Source organism: Engystomops pustulosus, chromosome 3, assembly GCF_040894005.1.
Source record: "Engystomops pustulosus chromosome 3, aEngPut4.maternal, whole genome shotgun sequence".
Taxonomy (NCBI): Eukaryota; Metazoa; Chordata; class Amphibia; order Anura; family Leptodactylidae; genus Engystomops; species Engystomops pustulosus.
In genome coordinates this window covers 209601449-209617849 of record NC_092413.1, presented here as the reverse complement: position 1 = coordinate 209617849, position 16401 = coordinate 209601449, and the positions used below count along the sequence as shown (strand labels likewise).

Sequence of the window (16401 nt, the reverse complement as noted above, 5' to 3'; positions counted from 1 at the left end):
AGAAATTAAAAGCTGAGCTTCTGTTTGGTGTCTCATAAGGATTCATCAATTTGTGATATTTTGAATTGTAGGCTCTCGAACTTCCCCAATCAAGCGCCCCTTTCTCCCTGAGCTGGTCCGAGAAACCTGGAAAGGCAGTGCTGTGCAAGGCTCTGTGGCGCAACGGATAGCGCATTGGACTTCTAGAAGGATGTAGTGATTCAAAGGTTGTGGGTTCGAGTCCCACCAGAGTCGAGTTTTGGATTTCAATTAATCTTTGCCTCAAGAACTGTTAGGAAAAAGCAATCGAAAAATCAACAGCTCGAACCAATGAGAAAAATCTGCTTACAAGGAAAGAGAAATAGACAGGTGATTTCTAAATCTAACGTTCAATACTTACCACCAAGGCCCAGCTTTTGCCTGATAATCCATGCACGTTTATTGATCACTTTAATCCACGCCCTCGGAAGGAAACCTGCTGTTTGCCAATCCAATGTTCAAATCTTGAATGACTTGCAACAAGCAAGGAGCCCCATTTCTAAGTCATGCAAACTTCTCTACCAGCAGGCTGAATGGAGGTCCTATCCACTCATGTTAACCAAATCTTTTTTTTTCAAGAGAAAGTGCACTTTGTTGCTCACCCTTCTGGCTTTCATGCATGAAGAGAAAAAATGTCCTAACACCGAAACAGTAGGGTGAGAAAAACATCCTTTTTCTCATCAGCAAAACTTGGCACTACATTGGTTTGGGATGCCTAAAAAAGTCTAACCTGCACACAGCACACGGCTCTGTGGCGCAATGGATAGCGCATTGGACTTCTAGAAAACTGTAGTGATTCAAAGGTTGTGGGTTTGAGTCCCACCAGAGTCGCTTTTTGGATTCCACGCAAGCATACATTTTGTGATCTTGCCTTAAGTAATCTTAGAAAGCTGAAAATGAACAATGTCAACCTATGCGACATTGTGTTTAAGGATGTAGAGCACTGTTCTTAGCTGCAAACCTGCCTGGAACCTAAATTCATTGATCACCCATTGAAAAGAAGCCTCAATTGCCGGCTCTACATGTGACTTTTCTTGAATTCCGTGTTGAAAAGGCTTGGTTGAAGGTAGCCCCTCAGCAATGTCTAGAAAAATGGAGTGAGGCCAAGAATGAAAAGCTCAGCTTCTGTTTGGTGTCTCTTAAAGATTGAGCAATTTGTGATATTTTGAATTGTAGGTTCTCGAACTTCCCCAATGAAGCAATGAAGTGTTAGAAACACATGGTTTTTCTCATTAGAAAGAAATGGCACGACTTTGGTTTTGGCTGCCTAAAAATGTCTAAAGAGCTGAAAATACATGGCTCTGTGGCGCAATGGATAGCGCATTGGACTTCTAGACAGCTGTAGTTATTCAAAGGTTGTGGGTTCGAGTCCCACCAGAGTCGCTTTTTGGATTCCACCAAAGCATACATTTTGTGATCTCAACTCAAGTTTTCTTAGAAAGCTGAAAATGAACAATGTCAATTTATGCAACATTGCGCTAAGGATTTAGAGTACTGTTCTTGGCTATAAACCACCCTGGAACCTAAATTCATTGATCACCCACTGAAAAAAACCCTAAATTGCTGGCTCTTCTTGTGACTTTTCTTGAATTCTGTGTTGAAAAGGCTTGGTTGAGGGTGGCCTGTAAGCAGCATTTAGAAATTAAAAGCTGAGCTTCTGTTTGGTGTCTCATAAGGATTCATCAATTTGTGATATTTTGAATTGTAGGCTCTCGAACTTCCCCAATCAAGCGCCCCTTTCTCCCTGAGCTGGTCCGAGAAACCTGGAAAGGCGGTGCTGTGCAAGGCTCTGTGGCGCAACGGATAGCGCATTGGACTTCTAGAAGGATGTAGTGATTCAAAGGTTGTGGGTTCGAGTCCCACCAGAGTCGAGTTTTGGATTTCAATTAATCTTTGCCTCAAGAACTGTTAGGAAAAAGCAATCGAAAAATCAACAGCTCGAACCAATGAGAAAAATCTGCTTACAAGGAAAGAGAAATAGACAGGTGATTTCTAAATCTAACGTTCAATACTTACCACCAAGGCCCAGCTTTTGCCTGATAATCCATGCACGTTTATTGATCACTTTAATCCACGCCCTCAGAAGGAAACCTGCTGTTTGCCAATCCAATGTTCAAATCTTGAATGACTTGCAACAAGCAAGGAGCCCCATTTCTAAGTCATGCAAACTTCTCTACCAGCAGGCTGAATGGAGGTCCTATCCACTCATGTTAACCAAATCTTTTTTTTTCAAGAGAAAGTGCACTTTGTTGCTCACCCTTCTGGCTTTCATGCATGAAGAGAAAAAATGTCCTAACACCGAAACAGTAGGGTGAGAAAAACATCCTTTTTCTCATCAGCAAAACTTGGCACTACATTGGTTTGGGATGCCTAAAAAAGTCTAACCTGCACACAGCACACGGCTCTGTGGCGCAATGGATAGCGCATTGGACTTCTAGAAAACTGTAGTGATTCAAAGGTTGTGGGTTCGAGTCCCACCAGAGTCGCTTTTTGGATTCCACGCAAGCATACATTTTGTGATCTTGCCTTAAGTAATTTTAGAAAGCTGAAAATGAACAATGTCAACCTATGCGACATTGTGTTTAAGGATGTAGAGCACTGTTCTTAGCTGCAAACCTGCCTGGAACCTAAATTCATTGATCACCCATTGAAAAGAAGCCTCAATTGCCGGCTCTACATGTGACTTTTCTTGAATTCCGTGTTGAAAAGGCTTGGTTGAAGGTAGCCCCTCAGCAATGTCTAGAAAAATGGAGTGAGGCCAAGAATGAAAAGCTCAGCTTCTGTTTGGTGTCTCTTAAAGATTGAGCAATTTGTGATATTTTGAATTGTAGGTTCTCGAACTTCCCCAATGAAGCAATGAAGTGTTAGAAACACATGGTTTTTCTCATTAGAAAGAAATGGCACGACTTTGGTTTTGGCTGCCTAAAAATGTCTAAAGAGCTGAAAATACATGGCTCTGTGGCGCAATGGATAGCGCATTGGACTTCTAGACAGCTGTAGTTATGCAAAGGTTGTGGGTTCGAGTCCCACCAGAGTCGCTTTTTGGATTCCACCAAAGCATACATTTTGTGATCTCAACTCAAGTTTTCTTAGAAAGCTGAAAATGAACAATGTCAATTTATGCAACATTGCGCTAAGGATTTAGAGTACTGTTCTTGGCTATAAACCACCCTGGAACCTAAATTCATTGATCACCCACTGAAAAAAACCCTAAATTGCTGGCTCTTCTTGTGACTTTTCTTGAATTCTGTGTTGAAAAGGCTTGGTTGAGGGTGGCCTGTAAGCAGCATTTAGAAATTAAAAGCTGAGCTTCTGTTTGGTGTCTCATAAGGATTCATCAATTTGTGATATTTTGAATTGTAGGCTCTCGAACTTCCCCAATCAAGCGCCCCTTTCTCCCTGAGCTGGTCCGAGAAACCTGGAAAGGCAGTGCTGTGCAAGGCTCTGTGGCGCAACGGATAGCGCATTGGACTTCTAGAAGGATGTAGTGATTCAAAGGTTGTGGGTTCGAGTCCCACCAGAGTCGAGTTTTGGATTTCAATTAATCTTTGCCTCAAGAACTGTTAGGAAAAAGCAATCGAAAAATCAACAGCTCGAACCAATGAGAAAAATCTGCTTACAAGGAAAGAGAAATAGACAGGTGATTTCTAAATCTAACGTTCAATACTTACCACCAAGGCCCAGCTTTTGCCTGATAATCCATGCACGTTTATTGATCACTTTAATCCACGCCCTCGGAAGGAAACCTGCTGTTTGCCAATCCAATGTTCAAATCTTGAATGACTTGCAACAAGCAAGGAGCCCCATTTCTAAGTCATGCAAACTTCTCTACCAGCAGGCTGAATGGAGGTCCTATCCACTCATGTTAACCAAATCTTTTTTTTTCAAGAGAAAGTGCACTTTGTTGCTCACCCTTCTGGCTTTCATGCATGAAGAGAAAAAATGTCCTAACACCGAAACAGTAGGGTGAGAAAAACATCCTTTTTCTCATCAGCAAAACTTGGCACTACATTGGTTTGGGATGCCTAAAAAAGTCTAACCTGCACACAGCACACGGCTCTGTGGCGCAATGGATAGCGCATTGGACTTCTAGAAAACTGTAGTGATTCAAAGGTTGTGGGTTTGAGTCCCACCAGAGTCGCTTTTTGGATTCCACGCAAGCATACATTTTGTGATCTTGCCTTAAGTAATCTTAGAAAGCTGAAAATGAACAATGTCAACCTATGCGACATTGTGTTTAAGGATGTAGAGCACTGTTCTTAGCTGCAAACCTGCCTGGAACCTAAATTCATTGATCACCCATTGAAAAGAAGCCTCAATTGCCGGCTCTACATGTGACTTTTCTTGAATTCCGTGTTGAAAAGGCTTGGTTGAAGGTAGCCCCTCAGCAATGTCTAGAAAAATGGAGTGAGGCCAAGAATGAAAAGCTCAGCTTCTGTTTGGTGTCTCTTAAAGATTGAGCAATTTGTGATATTTTGAATTGTAGGTTCTCGAACTTCCCCAATGAAGCAATGAAGTGTTAGAAACACATGGTTTTTCTCATTAGAAAGAAATGGCACGACTTTGGTTTTGGCTGCCTAAAAATGTCTAAAGAGCTGAAAATACATGGCTCTGTGGCGCAATGGATAGCGCATTGGACTTCTAGACAGCTGTAGTTATTCAAAGGTTGTGGGTTCGAGTCCCACCAGAGTCGCTTTTTGGATTCCACCAAAGCATACATTTTGTGATCTCAACTCAAGTTTTCTTAGAAAGCTGAAAATGAACAATGTCAATTTATGCAACATTGCGCTAAGGATTTAGAGTACTGTTCTTGGCTATAAACCACCCTGGAACCTAAATTCATTGATCACCCACTGAAAAAAACCCTAAATTGCTGGCTCTTCTTGTGACTTTTCTTGAATTCTGTGTTGAAAAGGCTTGGTTGAGGGTGGCCTGTAAGCAGCATTTAGAAATTAAAAGCTGAGCTTCTGTTTGGTGTCTCATAAGGATTCATCAATTTGTGATATTTTGAATTGTAGGCTCTCGAACTTCCCCAATCAAGCGCCCCTTTCTCCCTGAGCTGGTCCGAGAAACCTGGAAAGGCGGTGCTGTGCAAGGCTCTGTGGCGCAACGGATAGCGCATTGGACTTCTAGAAGGATGTAGTGATTCAAAGGTTGTGGGTTCGAGTCCCACCAGAGTCGAGTTTTGGATTTCAATTAATCTTTGCCTCAAGAACTGTTAGGAAAAAGCAATCGAAAAATCAACAGCTCGAACCAATGAGAAAAATCTGCTTACAAGGAAAGAGAAATAGACAGGTGATTTCTAAATCTAACGTTCAATACTTACCACCAAGGCCCAGCTTTTGCCTGATAATCCATGCACGTTTATTGATCACTTTAATCCACGCCCTCAGAAGGAAACCTGCTGTTTGCCAATCCAATGTTCAAATCTTGAATGACTTGCAACAAGCAAGGAGCCCCATTTCTAAGTCATGCAAACTTCTCTACCAGCAGGCTGAATGGAGGTCCTATCCACTCATGTTAACCAAATCTTTTTTTTTCAAGAGAAAGTGCACTTTGTTGCTCACCCTTCTGGCTTTCATGCATGAAGAGAAAAAATGTCCTAACACCGAAACAGTAGGGTGAGAAAAACATCCTTTTTCTCATCAGCAAAACTTGGCACTACATTGGTTTGGGATGCCTAAAAAAGTCTAACCTGCACACAGCACACGGCTCTGTGGCGCAATGGATAGCGCATTGGACTTCTAGAAAACTGTAGTGATTCAAAGGTTGTGGGTTCGAGTCCCACCAGAGTCGCTTTTTGGATTCCACGCAAGCATACATTTTGTGATCTTGCCTTAAGTAATTTTAGAAAGCTGAAAATGAACAATGTCAACCTATGCGACATTGTGTTTAAGGATGTAGAGCACTGTTCTTAGCTGCAAACCTGCCTGGAACCTAAATTCATTGATCACCCATTGAAAAGAAGCCTCAATTGCCGGCTCTACATGTGACTTTTCTTGAATTCCGTGTTGAAAAGGCTTGGTTGAAGGTAGCCCCTCAGCAATGTCTAGAAAAATGGAGTGAGGCCAAGAATGAAAAGCTCAGCTTCTGTTTGGTGTCTCTTAAAGATTGAGCAATTTGTGATATTTTGAATTGTAGGTTCTCGAACTTCCCCAATGAAGCAATGAAGTGTTAGAAACACATGGTTTTTCTCATTAGAAAGAAATGGCACGACTTTGGTTTTGGCTGCCTAAAAATGTCTAAAGAGCTGAAAATACATGGCTCTGTGGCGCAATGGATAGCGCATTGGACTTCTAGACAGCTGTAGTTATTCAAAGGTTGTGGGTTCGAGTCCCACCAGAGTCGCTTTTTGGATTCCACCAAAGCATACATTTTGTGATCTCAACTCAAGTTTTCTTAGAAAGCTGAAAATGAACAATGTCAATTTATGCAACATTGCGCTAAGGATTTAGAGTACTGTTCTTGGCTATAAACCACCCTGGAACCTAAATTCATTGATCACCCACTGAAAAAAACCCTAAATTGCTGGCTCTTCTTGTGACTTTTCTTGAATTCTGTGTTGAAAAGGCTTGGTTGAGGGTGGCCTGTAAGCAGCATTTAGAAATTAAAAGCTGAGCTTCTGTTTGGTGTCTCATAAGGATTCATCAATTTGTGATATTTTGAATTGTAGGCTCTCGAACTTCCCCAATCAAGCGCCCCTTTCTCCCTGAGCTGGTCCGAGAAACCTGGAAAGGCAGTGCTGTGCAAGGCTCTGTGGCGCAACGGATAGCGCATTGGACTTCTAGAAGGATGTAGTGATTCAAAGGTTGTGGGTTCGAGTCCCACCAGAGTCGAGTTTTGGATTTCAATTAATCTTTGCCTCAAGAACTGTTAGGAAAAAGCAATCGAAAAATCAACAGCTCGAACCAATGAGAAAAATCTGCTTACAAGGAAAGAGAAATAGACAGGTGATTTCTAAATCTAACGTTCAATACTTACCACCAAGGCCCAGCTTTTGCCTGATAATCCATGCACGTTTATTGATCACTTTAATCCACGCCCTCGGAAGGAAACCTGCTGTTTGCCAATCCAATGTTCAAATCTTGAATGACTTGCAACAAGCAAGGAGCCCCATTTCTAAGTCATGCAAACTTCTCTACCAGCAGGCTGAATGGAGGTCCTATCCACTCATGTTAACCAAATCTTTTTTTTTCAAGAGAAAGTGCACTTTGTTGCTCACCCTTCTGGCTTTCATGCATGAAGAGAAAAAATGTCCTAACACCGAAACAGTAGGGTGAGAAAAACATCCTTTTTCTCATCAGCAAAACTTGGCACTACATTGGTTTGGGATGCCTAAAAAAGTCTAACCTGCACACAGCACACGGCTCTGTGGCGCAATGGATAGCGCATTGGACTTCTAGAAAACTGTAGTGATTCAAAGGTTGTGGGTTTGAGTCCCACCAGAGTCGCTTTTTGGATTCCACGCAAGCATACATTTTGTGATCTTGCCTTAAGTAATCTTAGAAAGCTGAAAATGAACAATGTCAACCTATGCGACATTGTGTTTAAGGATGTAGAGCACTGTTCTTAGCTGCAAACCTGCCTGGAACCTAAATTCATTGATCACCCATTGAAAAGAAGCCTCAATTGCCGGCTCTACATGTGACTTTTCTTGAATTCCGTGTTGAAAAGGCTTGGTTGAAGGTAGCCCCTCAGCAATGTCTAGAAAAATGGAGTGAGGCCAAGAATGAAAAGCTCAGCTTCTGTTTGGTGTCTCTTAAAGATTGAGCAATTTGTGATATTTTGAATTGTAGGTTCTCGAACTTCCCCAATGAAGCAATGAAGTGTTAGAAACACATGGTTTTTCTCATTAGAAAGAAATGGCACGACTTTGGTTTTGGCTGCCTAAAAATGTCTAAAGAGCTGAAAATACATGGCTCTGTGGCGCAATGGATAGCGCATTGGACTTCTAGACAGCTGTAGTTATTCAAAGGTTGTGGGTTCGAGTCCCACCAGAGTCGCTTTTTGGATTCCACCAAAGCATACATTTTGTGATCTCAACTCAAGTTTTCTTAGAAAGCTGAAAATGAACAATGTCAATTTATGCAACATTGCGCTAAGGATTTAGAGTACTGTTCTTGGCTATAAACCACCCTGGAACCTAAATTCATTGATCACCCACTGAAAAAAACCCTAAATTGCTGGCTCTTCTTGTGACTTTTCTTGAATTCCGTGTTGAAAAGGCTTGGTTGAGGGTGGCCTGTAAGCAGCATTTAGAAATTAAAAGCTGAGCTTCTGTTTGGTGTCTCATAAGGATTCATCAATTTGTGATATTTTGAATTGTAGGCTCTCGAACTTCCCCAATCAAGCGCCCCTTTCTCCCTGAGCTGGTCCGAGAAACCTGGAAAGGCGGTGCTGTGCAAGGCTCTGTGGCGCAACGGATAGCGCATTGGACTTCTAGAAGGATGTAGTGATTCAAAGGTTGTGGGTTCGAGTCCCACCAGAGTCGAGTTTTGGATTTCAATTAATCTTTGCCTCAAGAACTGTTAGGAAAAAGCAATCGAAAAATCAACAGCTCGAACCAATGAGAAAAATCTGCTTACAAGGAAAGAGAAATAGACAGGTGATTTCTAAATCTAACGTTCAATACTTACCACCAAGGCCCAGCTTTTGCCTGATAATCCATGCACGTTTATTGATCACTTTAATCCACGCCCTCAGAAGGAAACCTGCTGTTTGCCAATCCAATGTTCAAATCTTGAATGACTTGCAACAAGCAAGGAGCCCCATTTCTAAGTCATGCAAACTTCTCTACCAGCAGGCTGAATGGAGGTCCTATCCACTCATGTTAACCAAATCTTTTTTTTTCAAGAGAAAGTGCACTTTGTTGCTCACCCTTCTGGCTTTCATGCATGAAGAGAAAAAATGTCCTAACACCGAAACAGTAGGGTGAGAAAAACATCCTTTTTCTCATCAGCAAAACTTGGCACTACATTGGTTTGGGATGCCTAAAAAAGTCTAACCTGCACACAGCACACGGCTCTGTGGCGCAATGGATAGCGCATTGGACTTCTAGAAAACTGTAGTGATTCAAAGGTTGTGGGTTCGAGTCCCACCAGAGTCGCTTTTTGGATTCCACGCAAGCATACATTTTGTGATCTTGCCTTAAGTAATTTTAGAAAGCTGAAAATGAACAATGTCAACCTATGCGACATTGTGTTTAAGGATGTAGAGCACTGTTCTTAGCTGCAAACCTGCCTGGAACCTAAATTCATTGATCACCCATTGAAAAGAAGCCTCAATTGCCGGCTCTACATGTGACTTTTCTTGAATTCCGTGTTGAAAAGGCTTGGTTGAAGGTAGCCCCTCAGCAATGTCTAGAAAAATGGAGTGAGGCCAAGAATGAAAAGCTCAGCTTCTGTTTGGTGTCTCTTAAAGATTGAGCAATTTGTGATATTTTGAATTGTAGGTTCTCGAACTTCCCCAATGAAGCAATGAAGTGTTAGAAACACATGGTTTTTCTCATTAGAAAGAAATGGCACGACTTTGGTTTTGGCTGCCTAAAAATGTCTAAAGAGCTGAAAATACATGGCTCTGTGGCGCAATGGATAGCGCATTGGACTTCTAGACAGCTGTAGTTATTCAAAGGTTGTGGGTTCGAGTCCCACCAGAGTCGCTTTTTGGATTCCACCAAAGCATACATTTTGTGATCTCAACTCAAGTTTTCTTAGAAAGCTGAAAATGAACAATGTCAATTTATGCAACATTGCGCTAAGGATTTAGAGTACTGTTCTTGGCTATAAACCACCCTGGAACCTAAATTCATTGATCACCCACTGAAAAAAACCCTAAATTGCTGGCTCTTCTTGTGACTTTTCTTGAATTCTGTGTTGAAAAGGCTTGGTTGAGGGTGGCCTGTAAGCAGCATTTAGAAATTAAAAGCTGAGCTTCTGTTTGGTGTCTCATAAGGATTCATCAATTTGTGATATTTTGAATTGTAGGCTCTCGAACTTCCCCAATCAAGCGCCCCTTTCTCCCTGAGCTGGTCCGAGAAACCTGGAAAGGCAGTGCTGTGCAAGGCTCTGTGGCGCAACGGATAGCGCATTGGACTTCTAGAAGGATGTAGTGATTCAAAGGTTGTGGGTTCGAGTCCCACCAGAGTCGAGTTTTGGATTTCAATTAATCTTTGCCTCAAGAACTGTTAGGAAAAAGCAATCGAAAAATCAACAGCTCGAACCAATGAGAAAAATCTGCTTACAAGGAAAGAGAAATAGACAGGTGATTTCTAAATCTAACGTTCAATACTTACCACCAAGGCCCAGCTTTTGCCTGATAATCCATGCACGTTTATTGATCACTTTAATCCACGCCCTCGGAAGGAAACCTGCTGTTTGCCAATCCAATGTTCAAATCTTGAATGACTTGCAACAAGCAAGGAGCCCCATTTCTAAGTCATGCAAACTTCTCTACCAGCAGGCTGAATGGAGGTCCTATCCACTCATGTTAACCAAATCTTTTTTTTTTCAAGAGAAAGTGCACTTTGTTGCTCACCCTTCTGGCTTTCATGCATGAAGAGAAAAAATGTCCTAACACCGAAACAGTAGGGTGAGAAAAACATCCTTTTTCTCATCAGCAAAACTTGGCACTACATTGGTTTGGGATGCCTAAAAAAGTCTAACCTGCACACAGCACACGGCTCTGTGGCGCAATGGATAGCGCATTGGACTTCTAGAAAACTGTAGTGATTCAAAGGTTGTGGGTTCGAGTCCCACCAGAGTCGCTTTTTGGATTCCACGCAAGCATACATTTTGTGATCTTGCCTTAAGTAATCTTAGAAAGCTGAAAATGAACAATGTCAACCTATGCGACATTGTGTTTAAGGATGTAGAGCACTGTTCTTAGCTGCAAACCTGCCTGGAACCTAAATTCATTGATCACCCATTGAAAAGAAGCCTCAATTGCCGGCTCTACATGTGACTTTTCTTGAATTCCGTGTTGAAAAGGCTTGGTTGAAGGTAGCCCCTCAGCAATGTCTAGAAAAATGGAGTGAGGCCAAGAATGAAAAGCTCAGCTTCTGTTTGGTGTCTCTTAAAGATTGAGCAATTTGTGATATTTTGAATTGTAGGTTCTCGAACTTCCCCAATGAAGCAATGAAGTGTTAGAAACACATGGTTTTTCTCATTAGAAAGAAATGGCACGACTTTGGTTTTGGCTGCCTAAAAATGTCTAAAGAGCTGAAAATACATGGCTCTGTGGCGCAATGGATAGCGCATTGGACATCTAGACAGCTGTAGTTATTCAAAGGTTGTGGGTTCGAGTCCCACCAGAGTCGCTTTTTGGATTCCACCAAAGCATACATTTTGTGATCTCAACTCAAGTTTTCTTAGAAAGCTGAAAATGAACAATGTCAATTTATGCAACATTGCGCTAAGGATTTAGAGTACTGTTCTTGGCTATAAACCACCCTGGAACCTAAATTCATTGATCACCCACTGAAAAAAACCCTAAATTGCTGGCTCTTCTTGTGACTTTTCTTGAATTCTGTGTTGAAAAGGCTTGGTTGAGGGTGGCCTGTAAGCAGCATTTAGAAATTAAAAGCTGAGCTTCTGTTTGGTGTCTCATAAGGATTCATCAATTTGTGATATTTTGAATTGTAGGCTCTCGAACTTCCCCAATCAAGCGCCCCTTTCTCCCTGAGCTGGTCCGAGAAACCTGGAAAGGCGGTGCTGTGCAAGGCTCTGTGGCGCAACGGATAGCGCATTGGACTTCTAGAAGGATGTAGTGATTCAAAGGTTGTGGGTTCGAGTCCCACCAGAGTCGAGTTTTGGATTTCAATTAATCTTTGCCTCAAGAACTGTTAGGAAAAAGCAATCGAAAAATCAACAGCTCGAACCAATGAGAAAAATCTGCTTACAAGGAAAGAGAAATAGACAGGTGATTTCTAAATCTAACGTTCAATACTTACCACCAAGGCCCAGCTTTTGCCTGATAATCCATGCACGTTTATTGATCACTTTAATCCACGCCCTCAGAAGGAAACCTGCTGTTTGCCAATCCAATGTTCAAATCTTGAATGACTTGCAACAAGCAAGGAGCCCCATTTCTAAGTCATGCAAACTTCTCTACCAGCAGGCTGAATGGAGGTCCTATCCACTCATGTTAACCAAATCTTTTTTTTTCAAGAGAAAGTGCACTTTGTTGCTCACCCTTCTGGCTTTCATGCATGAAGAGAAAAAATGTCCTAACACCGAAACAGTAGGGTGAGAAAAACATCCTTTTTCTCATCAGCAAAACTTGGCACTACATTGGTTTGGGATGCCTAAAAAAGTCTAACCTGCACACAGCACACGGCTCTGTGGCGCAATGGATAGCGCATTGGACTTCTAGAAAACTGTAGTGATTCAAAGGTTGTGGGTTCGAGTCCCACCAGAGTCGCTTTTTGGATTCCACGCAAGCATACATTTTGTGATCTTGCCTTAAGTAATTTTAGAAAGCTGAAAATGAACAATGTCAACCTATGCGACATTGTGTTTAAGGATGTAGAGCACTGTTCTTAGCTGCAAACCTGCCTGGAACCTAAATTCATTGATCACCCATTGAAAAGAAGCCTCAATTGCCGGCTCTACATGTGACTTTTCTTGAATTCCGTGTTGAAAAGGCTTGGTTGAAGGTAGCCCCTCAGCAATGTCTAGAAAAATGGAGTGAGGCCAAGAATGAAAAGCTCAGCTTCTGTTTGGTGTCTCTTAAAGATTGAGCAATTTGTGATATTTTGAATTGTAGGTTCTCGAACTTCCCCAATGAAGCAATGAAGTGTTAGAAACACATGGTTTTTCTCATTAGAAAGAAATGGCACGACTTTGGTTTTGGCTGCCTAAAAATGTCTAAAGAGCTGAAAATACATGGCTCTGTGGCGCAATGGATAGCGCATTGGACTTCTAGACAGCTGTAGTTATTCAAAGGTTGTGGGTTCGAGTCCCACCAGAGTCGCTTTTTGGATTCCACCAAAGCATACATTTTGTGATCTCAACTCAAGTTTTCTTAGAAAGCTGAAAATGAACAATGTCAATTTATGCAACATTGCGCTAAGGATTTAGAGTACTGTTCTTGGCTATAAACCACCCTGGAACCTAAATTCATTGATCACCCACTGAAAAAAACCCTAAATTGCTGGCTCTTCTTGTGACTTTTCTTGAATTCTGTGTTGAAAAGGCTTGGTTGAGGGTGGCCTGTAAGCAGCATTTAGAAATTAAAAGCTGAGCTTCTGTTTGGTGTCTCATAAGGATTCATCAATTTGTGATATTTTGAATTGTAGGCTCTCGAACTTCCCCAATCAAGCGCCCCTTTCTCCCTGAGCTGGTCCGAGAAACCTGGAAAGGCAGTGCTGTGCAAGGCTCTGTGGCGCAACGGATAGCGCATTGGACTTCTAGAAGGATGTAGTGATTCAAAGGTTGTGGGTTCGAGTCCCACCAGAGTCGAGTTTTGGATTTCAATTAATCTTTGCCTCAAGAACTGTTAGGAAAAAGCAATCGAAAAATCAACAGCTCGAACCAATGAGAAAAATCTGCTTACAAGGAAAGAGAAATAGACAGGTGATTTCTAAATCTAACGTTCAATACTTACCACCAAGGCCCAGCTTTTGCCTGATAATCCATGCACGTTTATTGATCACTTTAATCCACGCCCTCGGAAGGAAACCTGCTGTTTGCCAATCCAATGTTCAAATCTTGAATGACTTGCAACAAGCAAGGAGCCCCATTTCTAAGTCATGCAAACTTCTCTACCAGCAGGCTGAATGGAGGTCCTATCCACTCATGTTAACCAAATCTTTTTTTTTCAAGAGAAAGTGCACTTTGTTGCTCACCCTTCTGGCTTTCATGCATGAAGAGAAAAAATGTCCTAACACCGAAACAGTAGGGTGAGAAAAACATCCTTTTTCTCATCAGCAAAACTTGGCACTACATTGGTTTGGGATGCCTAAAAAAGTCTAACCTGCACACAGCACACGGCTCTGTGGCGCAATGGATAGCGCATTGGACTTCTAGAAAACTGTAGTGATTCAAAGGTTGTGGGTTCGAGTCCCACCAGAGTCGCTTTTTGGATTCCACGCAAGCATACATTTTGTGATCTTGCCTTAAGTAATCTTAGAAAGCTGAAAATGAACAATGTCAACCTATGCGACATTGTGTTTAAGGATGTAGAGCACTGTTCTTAGCTGCAAACCTGCCTGGAACCTAAATTCATTGATCACCCATTGAAAAGAAGCCTCAATTGCCGGCTCTACATGTGACTTTTCTTGAATTCCGTGTTGAAAAGGCTTGGTTGAAGGTAGCCCCTCAGCAATGTCTAGAAAAATGGAGTGAGGCCAAGAATGAAAAGCTCAGCTTCTGTTTGGTGTCTCTTAAAGATTGAGCAATTTGTGATATTTTGAATTGTAGGTTCTCGAACTTCCCCAATGAAGCAATGAAGTGTTAGAAACACATGGTTTTTCTCATTAGAAAGAAATGGCACGACTTTGGTTTTGGCTGCCTAAAAATGTCTAAAGAGCTGAAAATACATGGCTCTGTGGCGCAATGGATAGCGCATTGGACTTCTAGACAGCTGTAGTTATTCAAAGGTTGTGGGTTCGAGTCCCACCAGAGTCGCTTTTTGGATTCCACCAAAGCATACATTTTGTGATCTCAACTCAAGTTTTCTTAGAAAGCTGAAAATGAACAATGTCAATTTATGCAACATTGCGCTAAGGATTTAGAGTACTGTTCTTGGCTATAAACCACCCTGGAACCTAAATTCATTGATCACCCACTGAAAAAAACCCTAAATTGCTGGCTCTTCTTGTGACTTTTCTTGAATTCTGTGTTGAAAAGGCTTGGTTGAGGGTGGCCTGTAAGCAGCATTTAGAAATTAAAAGCTGAGCTTCTGTTTGGTGTCTCATAAGGATTCATCAATTTGTGATATTTTGAATTGTAGGCTCTCGAACTTCCCCAATCAAGCGCCCCTTTCTCCCTGAGCTGGTCCGAGAAACCTGGAAAGGCAGTGCTGTGCAAGGCTCTGTGGCGCAACGGATAGCGCATTGGACTTCTAGAAGGATGTAGTGATTCAAAGGTTGTGGGTTCGAGTCCCACCAGAGTCGAGTTTTGGATTTCAATTAATCTTTGCCTCAAGAACTGTTAGGAAAAAGCAATCGAAAAATCAACAGCTCGAACCAATGAGAAAAATCTGCTTACAAGGAAAGAGAAATAGACAGGTGATTTCTAAATCTAACGTTCAATACTTACCACCAAGGCCCAGCTTTTGCCTGATAATCCATGCACGTTTATTGATCACTTTAATCCACGCCCTCAGAAGGAAACCTGCTGTTTGCCAATCCAATGTTCAAATCTTGAATGACTTGCAACAAGCAAGGAGCCCCATTTCTAAGTCATGCAAACTTCTCTACCAGCAGGCTGAATGGAGGTCCTATCCACTCATGTTAACCAAATCTTTTTTTTTCAAGAGAAAGTGCACTTTGTTGCTCACCCTTCTGGCTTTCATGCATGAAGAGAAAAAATGTCCTAACACCGAAACAGTAGGGTGAGAAAAACATCCTTTTTCTCATCAGCAAAACTTGGCACTACATTGGTTTGGGATGCCTAAAAAAGTCTAACCTGCACACAGCACACGGCTCTGTGGCGCAATGGATAGCGCATTGGACTTCTAGAAAACTGTAGTGATTCAAAGGTTGTGGGTTCGAGTCCCACCAGAGTCGCTTTTTGGATTCCACGCAAGCATACATTTTGTGATCTTGCCTTAAGTAATCTTAGAAAGCTGAAAATGAACAATGTCAACCTATGCGACATTGTGTTTAAGGATGTAGAGCACTGTTCTTAGCTGCAAACCTGCCTGGAACCTAAATTCATTGATCACCCATTGAAAAGAAGCCTCAATTGCCGGCTCTACATGTGACTTTTCTTGAATTCCGTGTTGAAAAGGCTTGGTTGAAGGTAGCCCCTCAGCAATGTCTAGAAAAATGGAGTGAGGCCAAGAATGAAAAGCTCAGCTTCTGTTTGGTGTCTCTTAAAGATTGATCAATTTGTGATATTTTGAATTGTAGGTTCTCGAACTTCCCCAATGAAGCAATGAAGTGTTAGAAACACATGGTTTTTCTCATTAGAAAGAAATGGCACGACTTTGGTTTTGGCTGCCAAAAAATGTCTAAAGAGCCGAAATTACATGGCTCTGTGGCGCAATGGATAGCGCATTGGACTTCTAGACAGCTGTAGTTATTCAAAGGTTGTGGGTTCGAGTCCCACCAGAGTCGCTTTTTGGATTCCACCAAAGCATACATTTTGTGATCTCACCTCAAGTTTTCTTAGAAAGCTGAAAATGAACAATGTCAATTTATGCAAAATTGCGCTAAGGATT

At 41.8% G+C, this 16401-nt stretch overlaps 30 non-coding genes across 30 annotated transcripts; all 30 read left to right on the top strand.

Annotated features, from left to right (window-relative positions):
• The first annotated feature begins 148 nt into the window (after window positions 1-148).
• TRNAR-UCU (transfer RNA arginine (anticodon UCU)) lies at window positions 149-234 on the top strand. Its single transcript is given in 2 exon segments — window positions 149-185; window positions 199-234. It is a non-coding gene; the product is annotated as a tRNA-Arg (tRNA).
• Window positions 235-763: 529 nt separating this feature from the next.
• TRNAR-UCU (transfer RNA arginine (anticodon UCU)) lies at window positions 764-849 on the top strand. Its single transcript is given in 2 exon segments — window positions 764-800; window positions 814-849. It is a non-coding gene; the product is annotated as a tRNA-Arg (tRNA).
• Window positions 850-1315: 466 nt separating this feature from the next.
• On the top strand, window positions 1316-1401 carry TRNAR-UCU (transfer RNA arginine (anticodon UCU)). The gene is given in 2 exon segments: window positions 1316-1352; window positions 1366-1401. It is a non-coding gene; the product is annotated as a tRNA-Arg (tRNA).
• A 402-nt stretch (window positions 1402-1803) lies between these two features.
• On the top strand, window positions 1804-1889 carry TRNAR-UCU (transfer RNA arginine (anticodon UCU)). The gene is given in 2 exon segments: window positions 1804-1840; window positions 1854-1889. It is a non-coding gene; the product is annotated as a tRNA-Arg (tRNA).
• Window positions 1890-2418: 529 nt separating this feature from the next.
• TRNAR-UCU (transfer RNA arginine (anticodon UCU)) lies at window positions 2419-2504 on the top strand. The gene is given in 2 exon segments: window positions 2419-2455; window positions 2469-2504. It is a non-coding gene; the product is annotated as a tRNA-Arg (tRNA).
• A 466-nt stretch (window positions 2505-2970) lies between these two features.
• TRNAR-UCU (transfer RNA arginine (anticodon UCU)) lies at window positions 2971-3056 on the top strand. Its single transcript is given in 2 exon segments — window positions 2971-3007; window positions 3021-3056. It is a non-coding gene; the product is annotated as a tRNA-Arg (tRNA).
• A 402-nt stretch (window positions 3057-3458) lies between these two features.
• TRNAR-UCU (transfer RNA arginine (anticodon UCU)) lies at window positions 3459-3544 on the top strand. The gene is given in 2 exon segments: window positions 3459-3495; window positions 3509-3544. It is a non-coding gene; the product is annotated as a tRNA-Arg (tRNA).
• Window positions 3545-4073: 529 nt separating this feature from the next.
• TRNAR-UCU (transfer RNA arginine (anticodon UCU)) lies at window positions 4074-4159 on the top strand. Its single transcript is given in 2 exon segments — window positions 4074-4110; window positions 4124-4159. It is a non-coding gene; the product is annotated as a tRNA-Arg (tRNA).
• Window positions 4160-4625: 466 nt separating this feature from the next.
• TRNAR-UCU (transfer RNA arginine (anticodon UCU)) lies at window positions 4626-4711 on the top strand. Its single transcript is given in 2 exon segments — window positions 4626-4662; window positions 4676-4711. It is a non-coding gene; the product is annotated as a tRNA-Arg (tRNA).
• A 402-nt stretch (window positions 4712-5113) lies between these two features.
• On the top strand, window positions 5114-5199 carry TRNAR-UCU (transfer RNA arginine (anticodon UCU)). Its single transcript is given in 2 exon segments — window positions 5114-5150; window positions 5164-5199. It is a non-coding gene; the product is annotated as a tRNA-Arg (tRNA).
• Window positions 5200-5728: 529 nt separating this feature from the next.
• TRNAR-UCU (transfer RNA arginine (anticodon UCU)) lies at window positions 5729-5814 on the top strand. The gene is given in 2 exon segments: window positions 5729-5765; window positions 5779-5814. It is a non-coding gene; the product is annotated as a tRNA-Arg (tRNA).
• Window positions 5815-6280: 466 nt separating this feature from the next.
• TRNAR-UCU (transfer RNA arginine (anticodon UCU)) lies at window positions 6281-6366 on the top strand. Its single transcript is given in 2 exon segments — window positions 6281-6317; window positions 6331-6366. It is a non-coding gene; the product is annotated as a tRNA-Arg (tRNA).
• Window positions 6367-6768: 402 nt separating this feature from the next.
• TRNAR-UCU (transfer RNA arginine (anticodon UCU)) lies at window positions 6769-6854 on the top strand. The gene is given in 2 exon segments: window positions 6769-6805; window positions 6819-6854. It is a non-coding gene; the product is annotated as a tRNA-Arg (tRNA).
• A 529-nt stretch (window positions 6855-7383) lies between these two features.
• On the top strand, window positions 7384-7469 carry TRNAR-UCU (transfer RNA arginine (anticodon UCU)). The gene is given in 2 exon segments: window positions 7384-7420; window positions 7434-7469. It is a non-coding gene; the product is annotated as a tRNA-Arg (tRNA).
• A 466-nt stretch (window positions 7470-7935) lies between these two features.
• On the top strand, window positions 7936-8021 carry TRNAR-UCU (transfer RNA arginine (anticodon UCU)). The gene is given in 2 exon segments: window positions 7936-7972; window positions 7986-8021. It is a non-coding gene; the product is annotated as a tRNA-Arg (tRNA).
• A 402-nt stretch (window positions 8022-8423) lies between these two features.
• TRNAR-UCU (transfer RNA arginine (anticodon UCU)) lies at window positions 8424-8509 on the top strand. Its single transcript is given in 2 exon segments — window positions 8424-8460; window positions 8474-8509. It is a non-coding gene; the product is annotated as a tRNA-Arg (tRNA).
• Window positions 8510-9038: 529 nt separating this feature from the next.
• TRNAR-UCU (transfer RNA arginine (anticodon UCU)) lies at window positions 9039-9124 on the top strand. The gene is given in 2 exon segments: window positions 9039-9075; window positions 9089-9124. It is a non-coding gene; the product is annotated as a tRNA-Arg (tRNA).
• Window positions 9125-9590: 466 nt separating this feature from the next.
• TRNAR-UCU (transfer RNA arginine (anticodon UCU)) lies at window positions 9591-9676 on the top strand. The gene is given in 2 exon segments: window positions 9591-9627; window positions 9641-9676. It is a non-coding gene; the product is annotated as a tRNA-Arg (tRNA).
• A 402-nt stretch (window positions 9677-10078) lies between these two features.
• TRNAR-UCU (transfer RNA arginine (anticodon UCU)) lies at window positions 10079-10164 on the top strand. The gene is given in 2 exon segments: window positions 10079-10115; window positions 10129-10164. It is a non-coding gene; the product is annotated as a tRNA-Arg (tRNA).
• Window positions 10165-10694: 530 nt separating this feature from the next.
• TRNAR-UCU (transfer RNA arginine (anticodon UCU)) lies at window positions 10695-10780 on the top strand. The gene is given in 2 exon segments: window positions 10695-10731; window positions 10745-10780. It is a non-coding gene; the product is annotated as a tRNA-Arg (tRNA).
• A 466-nt stretch (window positions 10781-11246) lies between these two features.
• On the top strand, window positions 11247-11332 carry TRNAR-UCU (transfer RNA arginine (anticodon UCU)). The gene is given in 2 exon segments: window positions 11247-11283; window positions 11297-11332. It is a non-coding gene; the product is annotated as a tRNA-Arg (tRNA).
• Window positions 11333-11734: 402 nt separating this feature from the next.
• TRNAR-UCU (transfer RNA arginine (anticodon UCU)) lies at window positions 11735-11820 on the top strand. Its single transcript is given in 2 exon segments — window positions 11735-11771; window positions 11785-11820. It is a non-coding gene; the product is annotated as a tRNA-Arg (tRNA).
• Window positions 11821-12349: 529 nt separating this feature from the next.
• Window positions 12350-12435, top strand: TRNAR-UCU (transfer RNA arginine (anticodon UCU)). The gene is given in 2 exon segments: window positions 12350-12386; window positions 12400-12435. It is a non-coding gene; the product is annotated as a tRNA-Arg (tRNA).
• A 466-nt stretch (window positions 12436-12901) lies between these two features.
• TRNAR-UCU (transfer RNA arginine (anticodon UCU)) lies at window positions 12902-12987 on the top strand. The gene is given in 2 exon segments: window positions 12902-12938; window positions 12952-12987. It is a non-coding gene; the product is annotated as a tRNA-Arg (tRNA).
• A 402-nt stretch (window positions 12988-13389) lies between these two features.
• On the top strand, window positions 13390-13475 carry TRNAR-UCU (transfer RNA arginine (anticodon UCU)). The gene is given in 2 exon segments: window positions 13390-13426; window positions 13440-13475. It is a non-coding gene; the product is annotated as a tRNA-Arg (tRNA).
• A 529-nt stretch (window positions 13476-14004) lies between these two features.
• TRNAR-UCU (transfer RNA arginine (anticodon UCU)) lies at window positions 14005-14090 on the top strand. Its single transcript is given in 2 exon segments — window positions 14005-14041; window positions 14055-14090. It is a non-coding gene; the product is annotated as a tRNA-Arg (tRNA).
• Window positions 14091-14556: 466 nt separating this feature from the next.
• TRNAR-UCU (transfer RNA arginine (anticodon UCU)) lies at window positions 14557-14642 on the top strand. The gene is given in 2 exon segments: window positions 14557-14593; window positions 14607-14642. It is a non-coding gene; the product is annotated as a tRNA-Arg (tRNA).
• Window positions 14643-15044: 402 nt separating this feature from the next.
• Window positions 15045-15130, top strand: TRNAR-UCU (transfer RNA arginine (anticodon UCU)). The gene is given in 2 exon segments: window positions 15045-15081; window positions 15095-15130. It is a non-coding gene; the product is annotated as a tRNA-Arg (tRNA).
• Window positions 15131-15659: 529 nt separating this feature from the next.
• On the top strand, window positions 15660-15745 carry TRNAR-UCU (transfer RNA arginine (anticodon UCU)). The gene is given in 2 exon segments: window positions 15660-15696; window positions 15710-15745. It is a non-coding gene; the product is annotated as a tRNA-Arg (tRNA).
• Window positions 15746-16211: 466 nt separating this feature from the next.
• TRNAR-UCU (transfer RNA arginine (anticodon UCU)) lies at window positions 16212-16297 on the top strand. Its single transcript is given in 2 exon segments — window positions 16212-16248; window positions 16262-16297. It is a non-coding gene; the product is annotated as a tRNA-Arg (tRNA).
• Window positions 16298-16401: the final 104 nt, after the last annotated feature.